Source organism: Grammomys surdaster, unplaced genomic scaffold, assembly GCF_004785775.1.
Source record: "Grammomys surdaster isolate TR1022 unplaced genomic scaffold, NIH_TR_1.0 126187, whole genome shotgun sequence".
Taxonomy (NCBI): Eukaryota; Metazoa; Chordata; class Mammalia; order Rodentia; family Muridae; genus Grammomys; species Grammomys surdaster.
The window spans coordinates 8,930,608-8,947,794 of record NW_021620993.1 but is presented as its reverse complement, the minus strand read 5'-3'; the positions used below and the strand labels follow the sequence as shown (position 1 = coordinate 8,947,794).

The window sequence follows — 17,187 nt, the reverse complement described above, 5'->3', positions numbered from 1 at the left end:
TATTTTCTTTTATAGTAAAACAACTAACTACCCACAAATTTGAGCTAACCCTAATATGCTAATTTCTGAAGTATCTATTTTGCAGAATCCTCTGCAGAAGGCCCAGTGGGACAGATGATACAGAAATTGTGATCCAAAGAAGCTGGTCATGTCCAGAAATTAGAGAAGGAAAGGAATAGAGGGAAAAGCAAAAATGATTTGGAAAGTTACCCAAATGCCCAGGCTAAAAATAAAGACACCCTCACTCCACTGTGAAAGCTAGCACCCACAGCTTAAAACAAGAAAGATAAACTATCTGTTTTAAATTAATAAAATGAACGTAAATCTATAAGGAAATGTTCAAATGAACTTTTCTCCAAAGACTCAAAATTGTTAATAGTAATGAGATGTATGTGTATGTGTGTATGTGTGTGTGTGTGTGTGTGTGTGTGTGTGTGTGTGTGTGTGTGAGAGAGAGAGAGAGAGAGAGAGAGAGAGACTCTCACTATGTAGCCCTGGTAGGACTGACTGTCTCTATTTTCTGAGTCCTGGAATTAAAGGTGTGTGTTGCCATGCCCAGCTGCTAATAACTTTATTTTAAAAGTCTCACAGTTATTTATTTTATGTGTGTAAGTGTTTTGCCTGTGTATATGTATGTGTGTGTACCACATGTGTGCCTAATGCCTGAAAAGGTCAGAAGAGAGTGAGAGTGATAGATCCCCTGAAACTGGAGTTACAGAGTTGTAAGCCAGCATGTGGGTACCAGGAATCAAACCTAGGTCCTATGCAAGAGCAACAGGTGCTCTTAACTGCTGAGCCATCTCTCCAGCGCTTATTAATAACAACTTTAAAATAAAACTGTATGTGTTTGTATGTAAGTGCAGGCACACTCACATCTCAGCACACACATGGGGGTCAAAGGGCCACCCTAAGTACCAATTCCTGCCTTATGTCTTGTTTGAGACATGGTCTCTTATTTCCTGTGGTATATCACAAGCACAATTTCAGGGAATGTCCTGTCTGTGTTGGGATTAGAGACACATATACCACATCACATCCTAGGGATCTGAACTCAGATTCTTATATTAGTGTGGCAAGAACTTGACTCCCTGAATCATCTCCACAGCCTAATAGTAATTTTAAATTTTTAAAATTTTATTTTATGTGTATGAGTGTTTTGCCTGCATGTATGTATGTATGTACACACATGTGTGCCTGGTACTCTGAATCCCTTGGAGCTAGAGTTATGAATGGTTATAAACCACCCTGTGGGTGCTAAGTATCAAACCCAGGCCCTCTACAAAAGCAAAGTGTTCCATACTGAGCCATCTCTCTAACTCCTACAATACTAACTTTTTAAGGGAAAGACTAGACTACTGTACTAAAGTCAGTTAACTTCATCATTTTTTTTCTTACATTACACTTACTGTGTGCAGATATACACCCATGTCCCAACATGGGTGTGGAAGTCAGAGGACAACTTGCAGAATTAGATTCTCTCCTCCCACTGTGTGGGTCCCAGAGATAGAACTTGGGTTTATCAAGCTTGGCAGCAGTGTCTTTACCTCCTGAGCCATTATGCTGGCTTCTATTTTGTTTCCACATTTTTTTGTTTGTTATTTTTGGTGTTTTGTTTTGTTTTGTTTTGTTTTTTTGAGACAGGGTTTCTCTGTGTAGCCCTGGCTGTCCTGGAACTCACTCTGTAGACAAGGCTGGCCTCGAACTCAGAAATCCGCCTGCCTCTGCCTCCCAAGTGCTGGGATTAAAGGCATGTTGTTTCCACATTTTAAAATGGGGAGATCACTACCTTCTGATTTATGTAGCTCACATATTTCTTCTAACGGGAGGCAGCCAGCATGGGACTGAAGAGTCAGTGACAAGACCAAATGTAGACAAGAGCTGAGAAGTCAGAGAAGTCCTCAGTAGTACAGCATAACTGAGCCCTCATGGAAGCCTGGGGGTGATCCTCAGCATCAAACAGAACACAGTCAACCAAACAGAACAAATATAAGCACCTTAAGATCATGGGGCGTCATGTGGATAAAGCCGCAGTGGGAGAGCAGCTCTATGTTATGGTGGTATCAGTCAGCTCAGAGGACGCTGGCTACAGTGGGGCTGGAAGCCCCTACAGGGGATGAAGATGATCTGTGTCCTGATGCATAGCCTGGCACACTGTGTAGCTAAGAGGGGAGCATGCCGCTTCTGGGACTCACACAGACATTACAAACAATTTTTTAGTTGGATGGGTGGCACACACCTTTAATCCCAGCGTTTGGGAGGCAAAGGCAAAGGAGTTCTGAGTTTGAGGCCAGCCTGGGAGCCTGGTCTACAGAGCAAGTTCCAGGTCAGGGCTACAAAGACCTTATCACAAACAAAAAATAAACAAGCCAAAAAAAAAAGAAAAAGAAAAAAGAAAAGGAAAGGAAAAAAGAAAGAAAAGGAAGGAAAAAAGGAAAGAGAAAACGACTATTCTAGGTCAGTAAGACGGCTCATCATATAAATGTACTTGTCACCAAGTTTGACAACCTTAGTTTCTTCCCTGAACCCCCAAAAGGGAAAGAGCTGACCTGTGCAGGTTGTCCTCTGATATTTATGAATGCACTATATTTAAAAAAAAAAAAAAAGTAAGAAGCAGCCAGGTGGTGATAGCCCACACCTTTTCCAGCCAGCCTGGTCTACAGAGGGAGTTCCACACAGCCAGGGCTACACAGAGAAACCCTGTTTGGAAAAAAACAAAACAATAAAAAAACAGTAAGAGCCAATGTTGGAGAGGAAAAGGTAGACTGGGGGAAAAAAGTCTTTCTGTGTGGCATAAACAGTCAGTTTTCCTGCATGACCAAAACATAATAAAAACAAAAGAGACAAATTTTAAACTCATAAAAATTGTCGACAACAAAGGCAAAATCATTTCCATAACATGGCAAAATCTAGAACTGAGGCAGGTACGATGGCACATGGGGTACCCAGTCCTTGGGGGAAAAGATGGATGGTGAGTTTGAGGCTAGCCTAGGGCTACATAACAAGACTTTGTCACAAAACAAACAAAACCCACCAATACAAAGAGAACAATGAAGAAGCAGTATGTAGACAGTTTACCAAATAGAAGACATTCATTAGAGAAGAGAGACAGAAATGGAAATTACAATGAAATGCTATTGACCAGCTGTTAGACTGACGACCCAAAAGTCTAATAAGTTTCCATGCTGGTACAGGAAATAAGGACCTCATGTGGTGTCAACAGGAGTCTAAATTGTCTTCTACAACTCTTAGTTTGGCAGTAGCTTTCAAAACTGTAAATTCCACCTGCCTCTGCTTCCTGAGTGCTGGGATTAAAAGAATGTCCCACTATCCCTAGCTATACATGCTTTTTAAAAAGTTTTATGTGCATGCCTGCACGTATGTATGTGCACCTTGTGTACGCCTGGTGTCTGCAGGAGGCAGGGAAGGAAGAGCATGGGATCCCCTGGAACTGGAGTTACGGGTGGCTGGGACCACACTGTGGGACCTGAGTCCTCTGGAAGGTCAGTCAGTACTCTTAACCTCCAAGACATCTCTCCAGCTCAACATACTTTCTTCATAACTATCCAAAACAGTCGATGGAAAAGCAAAATGTAAAGTACACAAAGTATCCTAGTGTCCCTGTATAAAAATGCAAGTATCTTTCAAGTTTGCAAGTGCATCCACTATCCTTAAAAGGACAGAACAGGCTGGGCAGTGGTGACACACGCCTTTAATCCCAGCACTTGGGAGGCAGAGGCAGGCGGATTTCTGAGTTCGAGGCCAGCCTGGTCTACAGAGTGAGTTCCAGGACAGCCAAGACTACACAGAGAAACCCTGTCTTGAAAAACAAAAAACAAACAAACAAACAAAAAGGACAGAACAGTTATCAGTGGTTCACTTATTCTACTATAATTCAGTTTAGATGGGTTGGTACATTTATCCCTAACACTGGCTCCGTAAACATGTTCAATCTGCAGCCTCAGCTTTAACTCTCCTGCCTCACACAGCTTCCTTCCTCTATAGCTAGAGGGACACAGGGCTCCTGGCATTAGACTCGCTCATACCTCCAAACTCTCCAGAGCCTTCTTCATGCCTCTAATTAGAAGTCTGTTCTGTTTAATGTTGTCAACCCAGTGACTGGCACTGTGCCTGGCACATTCTAGGAGCTCATCAAATACTGGCCAGCTCAATGAATGAAAAGGCAAGTTCCCAAGGAAGCTACAAAACCAAGGACTCACAACAAATCAAACTCTGTGACAAGCACCAGACAGACCAGGAACAGAAGGCTTTGTAGTTAACCTTCAACAGATACTGAATCAATGCCAAGATGGCTGCCAGAAGTCTGGCTTTACTACAAACAGCTGTGTGGCTTTGGATCTGGCCTCACATTTTCCAATTGTCAAAGGAGGTTCTGACCCCCTTCCCCAATAAGTACACCAGGTGAAGGTGGAACTTGGATGACAGAAGGAAGCCGGGGGCCAGATCTGTCTCATCCATAAGCTGCTGGTTTCCCTCCTCACCCAGGCCCAGGCGGCCCACAGGTCAATGCAGAGTTTGAAAACCAGTCAGATAACCACATTTCAAATGTTCTGGTTTGCCACTCAATGAAGGTTTCCATACCAACGGATGTTCTTCTGGAGTCAAATAAAAGGAAGCAGAATGGAATCGCTGTAAACGCAGGAGACATCTTTTTACAGGGACAAAAAGAGGGCAAAGTTCAGCCTGCAACCAGGCAAAGCCAGTCAACCTTACTAATTTTTTCCATGATTTAGGGTTTTTACATTTGTCTGTCTAGGGAAATTGTGCATGCAACAAGAGGACAACTTGCAGGAGCTGGCTCTCTCCCTCCACCATGTGGACTCTAGGAACTGAACTCAGCTCATGATGCTTGGTGGCAAGTGCCTTTACCACCTCACAGGTCCTGTCTGATTTTTGAGACAGGATACCCTGATGTCTTGTTTTGTTTTTGTCAACTTGACACAAACCTAAGCATATCTAAGAAGAGGTGGGCTTGAGAAGTGGCTTCCCCCAGGCTGTCTGTAGGACGTCTTATTGACTGGTGTGGGAGGCCCACCTCACTCTGGGTGGTACTCCCCCTGGGCAGGTGGTCCTGGGTGTAGAAGAGAGCAGGCTGAAGAATAAGGCAGTAAGCAGCACTCCTCTGTGGCTCCTGCTTCAGCTTCTGCCCTAACTTCCTTTACAGTGGACTGTGGTGTGCAGTTGTAAACTGAAATAAAACCTTTCCTCCCCAAGCTGCTTCTCGTCACAGTGTTTTTATCACAGCAACAGAAAAGTAACTAAGAAATAGGACTCCATTATGTAGGTCAGGCTATCCTCACACTCATGACCCTTTTGCCTCAGCTGACGGACAGATTACAGGTATATACCACCATGCTTGGTTTATTAAGTCTTCCAGAGGAAGGAAAGCCATAACACTCCGAGGAGAGTGTTTCATTGTCCACAGGGCCAGACACTGACCAGTGGCAGAACTTTCTTCCTTTTAGGCCATGCACTCTCTGTACTGAGAAGCTCTGAGGATAGCATGCAAGTACATGCATTGAACACTGAGGGCACTTGGTGAGTTAATGAGGGATCTGATCAGCAAAACAGAGAGATGAGAACAATTTAAGGTCTCAGGTGCCAGCATCGTCTCTGAATGCATGGATATTTAGGCAGAGAAAACTGACCTCTGAATGTTTCTGTTGGAGCTTTAACTGTTCAATCCTTTCCTGATGACAGCTGCTCAGAAACCTGCCATACGGATATACGGACCTCAAGGACAGTCAGGAGTAAGTCAGAATGGACACAGAGGTCCATACCTGCAATTCTAGCTCTTGGGAGGCTGAGGAACAAGGATCATGAGTTCCAGGTCAGCCTGGATTACCTACTGAGACCCTGTCTCAGAAAAGAAAAGGGGAAAGGCTAAGGAAGAGAGGAAATGAAAAGGCACTTTCTTCAGCTAAGAAGAACGCTCAGCTGGTAAGGTGCTCGCAAAGCAATACTGAGGACCTGAGTTCTCCAGAGCTCAGGCAAGAAAGCCGGCGAGTACACGTGTGACCACCAGGTGGATCCCTGGAGCTTACCAGCCAGGCAAACTAGACTAATTAAATGAGTTCCTGGCCAGTGAGAAACTATCTCCAATATCCAGATGGCTAACACCTAAGGAACAATACCTTCAAGTTGACCTCTGGCCTCTCCAAGCATGTGACTGAATCCACACACTTATCCAGCACACGCACACAAACACCACAATGGAGTGTGGTTGCCGTTCTCCCTCACCTAAGACAGAAGAGCTGCACTCTGATCATCAAGTGTGCGCCACTCTTTCAGCTGTCTCAAGGACAGAGATTGGCTTATCTCACCAATGTCCCCTCTGTCCTTATGCCCTGCCTAACTGTGACCCTCCCCCGCGAGGCTGAGTAGAATTCCAGGCATTTCTCCCCATCTGACAATCTTCCATCTTACTCAGTGGTGCTGGTGATTGAATCCAGTGTCATTCCTACAAAGCAAACACTCTATCCCTCCACCCAACAGTCTTTTATAAAGGAAAAGGTTCCTAACAGGTGAGCACAGACATTCACTTTAAAGATAGGGAAACAGATAAGGCCAACTCAAAGACCAAAAGGTGAGTCGTCAGTGGGGGAACTACTTTAGACTGTCTCTCTGAGACAGTGTGCTTGCCGGACTCATACAAGCAGACTCTTTCAAGTCAGCTCAGCAACTATGAGAAAATGTCCCCTGTTCCTCAGGCTTGGCATGAAATGCAGAACAAAGCCAGTGATTATAGAAGAGTGACAAACAGACATACACTGTGGTCAGACACATGGGGCTGGTAAGATGGCTCAGCTGGCAAAGGTGCTTGCCACCAAGCCCAATGAACTGAGTTGGCTCCCATGACCCACATGGTGGAGAGAAAAAACACTGTAAATTGTCCTCTGACTTCCACACACTATATAATAAAGTTGTATCAATTAAAAACTCCCATCTTCATAATATCTGTGAAGAAGACTTTAACAATAGCACAGGCTCACATACAAGGAAAACAAGAGGCCAAGAGAAGTTAAGGCATTTGTTTGGAGTCACATAGCTAGAAAATAGTAGAGCCAACACCTTCTAACACTGTCTTATGAAGAGGTCACATGTCCCACTCAGTCCAGGGAGGCAAATACTCTTCTCTGAACGAAGCCCTGGTAGAGCTGAATACAGGTCAAGCTAAGGGGTCCAGGATCTAAGCTGCCACATATCCCTACAGAGTTCCTCAGATGTTGAATAGCTGGTAACTTTAGCCCCATCTACATACTGAAACAGCAGGAACATCCGGTTTGGTAACAGGGCTAGTAAAAGCCTGTCTGGATAAGCTTGCCAAGCGGTGAGTCTCTTGGGATTTGGATGAGAACTGATTAATCAAAGCCATCTCTTGAGGCTCATAGTAATTAAAGGCTTCAAAACGAAAAGGACTCAAAGGTAGAAAAGTACGCCATGCACGCAAAAGTCCTTCCTCAGCAGTGAGCCTCGCTCCAGAGCCTCACTTCAGAAGTAATCTACCAACAGAGCCTCATTCCTCTGGATTAAAGCAAAACAAAGCCAACAACCCACCCTGCCAGGCAGGTGGTGGACATGCCTTTGAGCCCAGCACTCAGGGGGCAGAGGCAGGTGGATCTCTGAGTTGTAGGACAGCCAGAGCTACATAGTGAGACCCTGTTTTAGAAAACAAAAGCTAAACTAATAGTAATAAAAAAAAATTTAAACAAATTAGTTAGCACTTCTTTGGGACAATATTCATGTTAATAAGAAGAAACCAGAGACCACAGAGCATGGCTTATTATAATCTCTGCTCTCCCACCTACCAAAGAGAACACTTACTGGAGCACTGCGGCCATCCATTCAGCAGGCACAGTGTGGAGTGGTACTGCAGGTGTGGGGCTATGCCCACATGGGAGTTGTATGCAGTAGGTCAAAGATAGAGACAGAGGACAGGAGAGTGATCCTGCCCTTCAGAAAATTGTGACCAAAGCTCCAAGGGGAACCCTGAGCTGGGTGGGGCATCAGCGAAGTTCTCTAAGGTAAAGGGAAGACTAGGCAGCTATGGGAGACGGGTGACACGGAGAATGCTCACTCAATGCCAGTGTAACAAGGCAGGGACTGAGAACAGCGGAGCGGCCGATGCTGCTAGAAGCAGGCTCCAACTCATTTCACTGTCACGGTAATCCATGTAAAGCAAGGGCCAGGACGCAAAGAAGAGAACACCATGTTCAAGCCCAAAGAAGCCCATGGATTAAGGAGTCAGGGACAAGGGCAATTATTTTCTTTAATAGATAAAAAGCCACCACTGAGCCAAATATGGTGACACATGCACTTGGAGCCAAGAGGAATGGAGTTTGAGGCCTGGTCTGGGCTACATAGCAAGACCATATCACAAAACAAAGACTTGCGAGAAGAGACGAGTAAACGAGGTTAGAGAAGGAAGTAAAGGTTCAGGGATGGCCTTGGAGGCCAGTGTGGTGGACTCTGCCAGCAGAAGACACAAAAGTCTTGTCAAATATCAAGTGGGATTTGCCACTGCCCAGAAATGCCACTTCCTAGACACTTTCTTCCCTTGCATGCCAGGAACTCACACTTTGCTTTCTCGTCCGACCCTACCAGCCATGCCTTCTCCTTTCCTTTGCCTCTTTCTCTCCTTCCACAGGAGAGCTGAGGTGCTCACGCCCAATCCTCTCCCTTCTTCATCTATACTAGTTCATCTATGGCGATCTCATCCACACTCTGACAACTCACACTTAGTACCTGTGGTCCCAACCACTCACTGCAACTCCCAGTTCAATTAGCCAAGTCTCTTAACTGACAATTTGAAGGTCTCTATAACTATAGGGGCTCAAACTGCACAGCATCACAACTAACCTCTGGAGCCTTTCCTCCCCAAACTGCTTACCCTGCAGTTCTCATCACCCACTTTCTACCAACACCATCTGTAACAGGCTCCCAGACCAAAACTTCAGTTTCTTGACTGAAGAGGAATTTAAATACAACAATACAGCTGCTCTGGCAAGGATTACATCCAAAGACCTTCTAGGTCTGTGTGATCTGGCTGGAATGCCATGTTTAATCTCTCTGGCTGGAATACAGACAGACCTTTAATCCCAAACAATGAAGGCATGGTCAGTTTGTAGAAGGAATCAGCCATGTTTGAAAGTGATGTCTAGAGCCGGGCAGTGGTGGCGCACGCCTTTAATCCCAACACTTGGGAAACAGAGGCAGGTGGATTTCTGAGTTCAAGGCCAGCCTGGTCTACAGAGTGAGTTCCAGGACAGCCAGGGCTACACAGAGAAACCCTGTCTCAAAAAAACCAAAAAAAGAAAAAAAAGAAAAAAAGTGATGTCTAATTGAGAGGCAGGCAAAGTGATAAAGTGATGAATGGGAGAAAGATTTAACAGAATGAATCAGAGATAGGATACGCCCAACCCTCAGGAGTCAAGAAGCTGGGAGTCAGTGCAGTGAGTCCAGTGAATTCTTTCGTGCAATTCAGTGCAAGTCAGCAGCGACAGCTGAAGCTAGAGAATAGGAAGGAGTGAGAAGATTAAGACAAATTGCCAGAACTAGTTTGAGACCAAGCAGAGCAATTCAGTGTGAAGCTAAGAAAAGCCAGATTGAATCAGTCAGATTGGAGAGGAGTTTGGGCCACAACAGCTAGGATGAACCAGCCAGTCAGAGTTCAGAAAGATCGAGAAAGGGTGAGCTTATTATCCATCAGTAATCCTCCAAAACAACAATTAAATCTGGCAAATAAAAATTACACTCACAGCCAGGCGGTGGTGGCGCATGCCTTTAATCCCAGCACTTGGGAGGCAGAGGCAGGCAGATTTCTGAGTTCGAGGCCAGCCTGGTCTACACAGTGAGTTCCAGGACAGCCAGGGCTATACAGAGAAACCCTGTCTCAAAAAACCAAAAAAAAAAAAAAAAAAGTTACATTTACACTTTATCACATCTGCTCTCATACCCTGTATCTGGGAATTGAAGCTAGGTCCTCTTCAAGAACAAGCACTCTTAACCACTGAGCCACCTCTCCAGCCTAGGCTTCTTTTCTAATAGGCATGATTCTATAAAGTCCAGAGCCTTTAGACAATCTGTCTACTTTGCTAGGAAAACTTTTTCTCTGGATAGCTTCACGTCTTGGATCTCATTCCTTTTGAGTCTTGGATCAGACGTCACTTTTTTTTTTTTTTTTTTTTTTTTCTATAAAGACAAGGTCTCTCTATGTAGTCCTGGCTATTCTGGAGCTTGCTATATAGACCAGGCTGGCCTTAAACCCAGAGGCTTCTGCCTCCCAAGTGCTAGGATTAAAGACACCATAAGGATTTCTCTCCTCTCCCACTCCCTCCCACCTTTTCTCCCCCCCCCCCTCCAGTGTACATATGTAGATCAGGGGACATTTTAGAGAAATTAGAAATTGGTTCTTTCCTTCTAATATGTGGAGATTCAGCTTGACAGGCATGGTGACAAGTGCCTTCATCCACTGAACTATCTTGCCAGCCCTACATTAGTTCTTTTATTATTAATTTTTTAAGCCAGGGTCTCAAAATGTAGCCTTGGCTGGCCTAGAACTTGCTAGTAGACCAGGCTGGCCTTGAACTCACAGAGTTCTGCCTCCCAAATACTTGGAGTTGTGGGATCAAAGGTGTGCATCACCACACATATCTTCCCCTGTTTTTAGACAAGGTCTTATTATTTAGCTCAAGGCTGGCCTGGGACTCACTAGTGGCCCAGGATAGCCTTGAATTCATGATCTTCCTCTCTTAGCTGTCCAAGTGCTGGATTACAGGTTTGTACTATTATGTCTAGCTGACGGCTTTATCTAAAGCAGTACATCTCTTCAATCCTCAACACTAACTCTTTCCTATTTTTTCTTTTGAAGTATTACTTATTATAAACAGCACTTATAGTGTCTATTTCTTCTTCTACAATGCAGATTTCATGAGAGCTAGGACATAGGTTAACTCACTACTGTATTCCTATCTCTTACATCAAGCAAACAGGTGCTCAGCACAAATTGATAGCTAATCCTCAACTCTTGGGGACATTTCATGTTTTGTAAATCAGTCTCAAACTACTGTTGACCATTGCAAAATGGAAAATCCCAGACCGCTAAGTTCATGTCACAGCCAGTAAGTGGAAAGTTAAATATCAAATGATCAGAGAGAAGAAATGGGGCAGAGTAGATGACCAGGTGGCAACATCTCAAGTGGGGAAAGGGGATGAGAGGGGAGCTCAGTGGCAAAGCATTTGACTAACACGCACACGCCAGAGGTTCCATCCATCCTCAGGACCACAGAACATGACTTAATTAAAAATACATACTTGTGGTAGTTTGAATGTATAGGCTGAGATGTTTGAATGCTTGGTCCCTAGTTGGTAGAACTTTTAGGAACAATTAGGAGTACGGCTTTGTTAGAGGAGGTGTGTCACCGGGGGTAGGCTTTGAGGTTTCAAAAGCCCACACCATTTCCAATTAGCTCTCTCTATCTCTATCTCATGCTTGAGGATCAGATATGAGCTCTCAGCTACTGCTCAAGCCCCGTGCCTGCCTTTTGCCATACACCCCACCATGACCATCATGAACTCTAACCCTTTGGAATGCCGAGTCCCCAGATTAAATTCTGTCTTTAATAAATTGCCTTGATCATGGTGTCTCTTTACAGTAATAGAAAAGTAACTAAGACAATAATAAAATGGAAGAGAGACATACTCAGGCCCCTTTCTTCAGTGAGGCAGGCCATAACCTGATCCTACAGGCTCAGGGTGAAGATATCCTAAGAGGTGGGGAACTGTGCCATGGGCTGCAATGAGAACACCAGCAGGCCCCCAGTGTCTCTGTACTTGCTGATCCCACCAGGATTATCCTCTCCTGCCCTAGTACGGCTGCTCCAATTTATCCTTCAATCTCAGCTTAGATGGCATCACTGTAAAGACACATTCCCTGCATCTACACTTAAGAAGGGATTTATATGCTACTCTCCAGTATTTCTATACATGTGCACACATTCACCAAGCACCTACCATGATCTGGAAGCTGTTTATGTGCACTGAAGGAAAGAGAAATCTTTGCAGATAAGCAAGATTAAGATTAAAACAAAAACAAAACAACAAAAGATAGAGCTGGCAAAAAAATAGAGAAAGAAAGAAAGAAAGAAAGAAAGAAAGAAAGAAAGAAAGAAAGAAAGAAGAAAGAAAGAGAGAGAGAGAAAGGAAGAAAGGACCAGCTGGGGCTGGGTACGGGGCTCGGGGACAGAGCAGAGGTTCAGCAAGCATGCGGCCCCAGGTGCCACGCCACCAGCAGAGCAGAGGTGGGAGCGTGCCTGGTGTGTCTGAGGAGAGTGGATCAATGGGCGATGAGGACACACTGAATGGGACTGAGCACGGAGTGTCAGAAGAACAGCTTGCCATCACTGAAAGAGTGCGGGCTTCACCCTGCTGTAGTGGAATCCTGACACAGGTGCACACGTGCATCTTAAGATGCTAGGTGTCCATCTTAACAGGCTCTGGCTGAGATGTCTTCTGTTTTCCTCATGTCTGATTAGTTTTGTAGTTATGGCATTTGTTTTCTTTCCCCACCCCCTTCCCTTCTCCTTCTCCCTCTCGCTCCAGCCTCGCTCCCTCCGGCCCAAAGTTTTATTTTTACTTATTATACTTAAGTACACTGTAGCTGTCTTCAGACACCCTATAAGAGGCCATCAGATCTCATTACAGATGAGCCACCATATGGTTGCTGGGATTTGAACTCAGGACCTCTGGGAGAGCAGTCAGTGCTTTTAACTGCTGAGCCATCTCACTAGTCCGATTTTTCCCCCCTTGGTATTTCTTCTTTGTCTCTCCCCCAAGAAAAAGCAACACTATGGTAGAAGATAGGTCTGGCTTGCTTACCTACTGGTACATCCCAGTGCCAGACTCTAGTGGGTCTCAATAAACAATGAATGAATGAATGAATGAATGAATGAATGAATGAATGAATGAATGCTAGACTTAGGAAGTCTCTGTTGTCAGAATCACAACACCAAGCACTTCAACTATTCAACATAAAGAATAAAGATGGGGCCGGGCAGTGTTGGCACACGCCTTTAATCCCAGCACTTGGGAGGCAGAGGCAGGTGGATTTCTGAGTTCGAGGCCAGCCTGGTCTACAGAGTGAGTTCCAGGACAGCCAGGACTACACAGAGAAACCCTGTCTCGAAAAAACAAAAAACAAACAAACAAACAAACAAAGAATAAAGATGAAAGCAAACCCAACAGCTAGCTATACAAAACTGTCTTTCTACCTCAAAGAGCTTAAAAACAAAAAGCTATTAGGGTGTGGCTAAAAGTATAAGCTGCCCAAGTCTACTCCTGTATATAACATAGCTGGGGAAGTACTTAAAAAAAACACCAAAGCACTGACTCCAAAGCTTGAGGAAAGGGTCAGTGTGATGGCTCTGTGGGTAACAGTATTTGATAGACTGATTTGAGCACTGTCAGAAGAGCACTCACTCCCAAAAGTTGTCTTCTAATCTCATAGGCCATGGCTATGGTGTCCCTGAACCCACAGAAAATAAATAAGTGTAATTAAAGGTTTTAAGGGGTCCTGGAGAGATGGCTCAGTGGATTAAAGGCAGTTACTGCTCTTGCAGAGGACAAGGGTTTGGTTCCCAATACCCACATGGCAGCTCACAGCTGTGTGTAACTCTAGCCCCAGGGGACCTGTTGGTCTATTCTGGTCTCCAAGGGCACCAAACTCACATGTGCTGCACATACATACATACAGGTAGCCATACACATAAATGACTTTTTTAAAAAAGCATTTTTAAAAAGGCCCTTTTGAGGGCTGGGAACACAGGTGAGTGGTGGTCTACTTTCCTGGTGAGTATAAGGCTGAGGTTTATCCCCCGTACTAAAAAATAAAACAAAAGAGAGCTGGTGAGAGAGCCCAGCAGAGGCATGTGCTGCTAAGCCTGACAATCTGCGTGTGATCCTGGAACTGAGCTCCTATGGCAGAAGGAGAGAGCCAGGGCCTACAAGTTGTTGTTTGCCATGCACACACACAGAATGTAAAATGAGAGATTTTAAAGTATGACCCCCATTCTATCATCCTCTATCAATTCTGTCATCTTAGGGTGCACTTAGGGGACCAGGTGGGAACCTGGGGGATCAGTGACTATGGTATCCTAGCTAATGGACTCTGGAACTTCTGTAGTCAACCAGCTATACTAACTCTTAATTAGAAGGGTCCTCCCATCTTTAGATACCATCCTATTAGAGGTCCAGCCCAAGGTTGAAGACACAAGGGAGCTTCAAATCCGGAACCACATCCAAGCCTCTGACTCCACTAACTAACAGGATACATCCTGGAATGAGAGGTTTACAAAGCTAAAACTGGTCAACACATGTGGAATACAGCCCGCTGGCTTGGCAAACAACAGCCAACACTACTGAAGGTTTGCCATCTCCCTGCTCCCCAGAACTCTGCTCAGGCACACTGCTGACTGGGAACAGCAATGGAAGCTTGAAGCACATAGTCCCTCTAACAGGTGCGCTTTCCCCTATCCCACTGGGATGGCATGAGGATGCACAGAACATCACCAGGAGCCCTCATAATGCAATGGAATATGCATTCATTTGATCTTTCCCCAGACACTTATCAAACATTGCCTGTGTGCCCTGTACCTCACTAGATGCTGGAGACACACAATTCAGACAAGTGCTTGCAAAGGGCTAAGAGATCTTTACTAAGAAGGCAGCCAAGTAAGCAGACAATTACATTCACTGTGATCACTGCCACAGGACACTAGAGGGGCAGTCAGCTCTGACCTCTGCAAGATGGAGATGATGAGCAAATGACAAGCACCAGGCGGCAGTCCAGCAAAGGACCCTGGCAAGAGCAGCAGGAGTGGGCTGCGCAGACAAGAGCACAGGGAGAAAACAAAGCACAACATCTGAGTGTGACTGGAAGGAGTAGAGTGAGAAGCTGAAGATGGAGAGCCAGGTAAAAGCCAGAGCCTGAGCTATGCTAAAAAGTTAGCTCCAGCTGAGGGTAAGGACAAACCGCTGACAGAGTTCCAAGGAGGATTTTTTTTTTTTTTTTTTTTTTGGTTTTGGTTTTTGAGACAGGGTTTCTCTGTGCAGCCCTGACTGTCCTAGAACTCTGTAGACTAAGCTGGCTTCAAGCTCACAGATCTGCTTGCCTCTGCCTCCCAAGTGCTGGGATTAAATTAGAATCATGCGCCACCCAGCCTGGCAAAGTAGTAGGGTTTTTGTTTTTTGTTTTTTGTTTTTTTTTTAGTTTCACTAATTTCCTCCCTAGAGTATCTTTTCCTCTCTAGGTAAAGTGATAAAAATCAGGAAAAAGGAGAGAGAGAGAGAGAGAGAGAGAGAGAGAGAGAGAGAGAGAGAGGAAGAAGAAGAAGAAGAGGAAGAGGAGGAGGAGGAGGAGGAGGAGGAGGAGGAGGAGGAGGGAGGAAGGGAGGGAAAGAGAGACAAATATCTTCTGGTTGTGATAATCTCAGCAGCATATCTTAGGAAAAAAGACCTGTTGAAAAACAGAAGTGCCTTCAAGGAACAAGTACCCGTCAATCATCTGAAGCACACCAAATTATAAAGCCTAACCAAACCATGCCTGTTTCCTGTTAGCACTGCAGGCTTTGGTGCCAGTGTGAGGGTTTGGGGGGAAGTGAGCAGTCAGACATGCAGAAGATGAAAGTCCAAACCCAGCCCCAGTTGGACCCACAACAAACTGTTCTCAACTACTTTTAGGAAGAGAAGTGAGAAGAGCGGAGAGCTCCTTAGTATTTAAAGGTCTAACTGGAGAAGAAAGCAATAACGTCACAGGGCAGACAGCCTTCCTCAGACGCAGGCCCCAGCAGGTACCATGGCTTAGGTCAATAGTAATACACTCTGCAAGACATCCTCACCCAACACCTACAGACACTGGAGGTGGCTCAACAGGGTTTTCTTATGATTATTCTGAGACAAGGTCTTTTTATGTAGTCATGGCTGGAACTTAACATACATCATGTGGGCCTCTTCCCACCTCAGCTTCATGAGTGCTTGGGGTTACAGGCATGGACCACCATGTCTCCCCAAACCCTTATGTTTCTTGGCGCTGGGAATAGAAACCAGCCTTGCAAACACTAGGGAAGTGCTCTACCACTTTATTTACATATTTTATTAGGATAGAAACCCAGTTTAAGTGAGTTATCCAGGTCACACAACTAGAAAGCTGCTGACCTGAGGCTAGAGCCAGGAGCTGACTGGCGGGGAGTCAGAGCGCTCATCCCACCGGACCTCTGAGCCCTCCAGACAACCTGGTGTGACGATTTCCATCAACCACACTCATCAGATGATCTCTACAGACACTGAAGGTCTGAACCTCTGGGACTAGCAGAGCCCTCTTGACAGTTCCTAAGAAGCAAAGGGGCTGGTAGGCTCTATTCAGGACAGAGTGCCAGGGCTCTGTTTATATTCCTACAAGTTGCTTTATCTTTAATTAACCCTTGGAAGGATAGGGATAAGGTGACACTATTAAGTTTCTGTGAATTCAATGGAACTAGAAAAACATCACAGAGCTCATGACAGACAGACAGATAGACAGAAGAGCTGGGTGTAGTGGTTCAGCTCTGTAATCAATCCTAGAATTTAGGAGACTGAGGCAAGAGGAATGCTATGAATCAAAACACATGAGATCCTGGCCAGACCGGGACAAAGTGAGACTGGCTTTAAAAAAGAAAAAAAAAAAAAGAGAGAGAGAGAGAGAGAGAGGCAACTAATGTAACATTTTTTACTTACTACTTTTTTTCAAAAGCACAAGGAAACCTTCACAGGCTCATTACAGCTGCTGGACTTAAGAGGAAGTAGGAAGATAGCCAGTCTCTTGTGTTACTGTCAGGGAAACTAAGGCATAACGAGCAACAAAGTGCCTCCAAAGGAAAAGAGCCTCACCCTCCAGCCACCAAGTCACCTTCCCATCTCCAGGCAGACTGCTCATCCCAGACACCATGACAGACCAAAGCCCCATCCTTCGGGTCTGTTCCTCTAGAACCCAGGACCAAACGATCCCCTAAGGGGCCCTGCTGTTCCCCTCCTCACTGCAAAAGGAATGAAGCGCAAACGTGATGAACGGAATGTCTGGACAGTAGTTCCAAGAATAGCCCACGTGGTGTCTTACAGTTCCCAATAGTCAGGAAAACC

At 45.1% G+C, this 17,187-nt stretch overlaps 1 protein-coding gene across 2 annotated transcripts in view; it reads right to left on the bottom strand.

The window, feature by feature from the left end:
* Ap1b1 (adaptor related protein complex 1 subunit beta 1) overlaps nucleotides 1–17,187 on the bottom strand; it is a 55,556-nt gene that overhangs the window by 37,270 nt on the left and 1,099 nt on the right. The gene's annotated exons all lie outside the window — the stretch shown is intronic.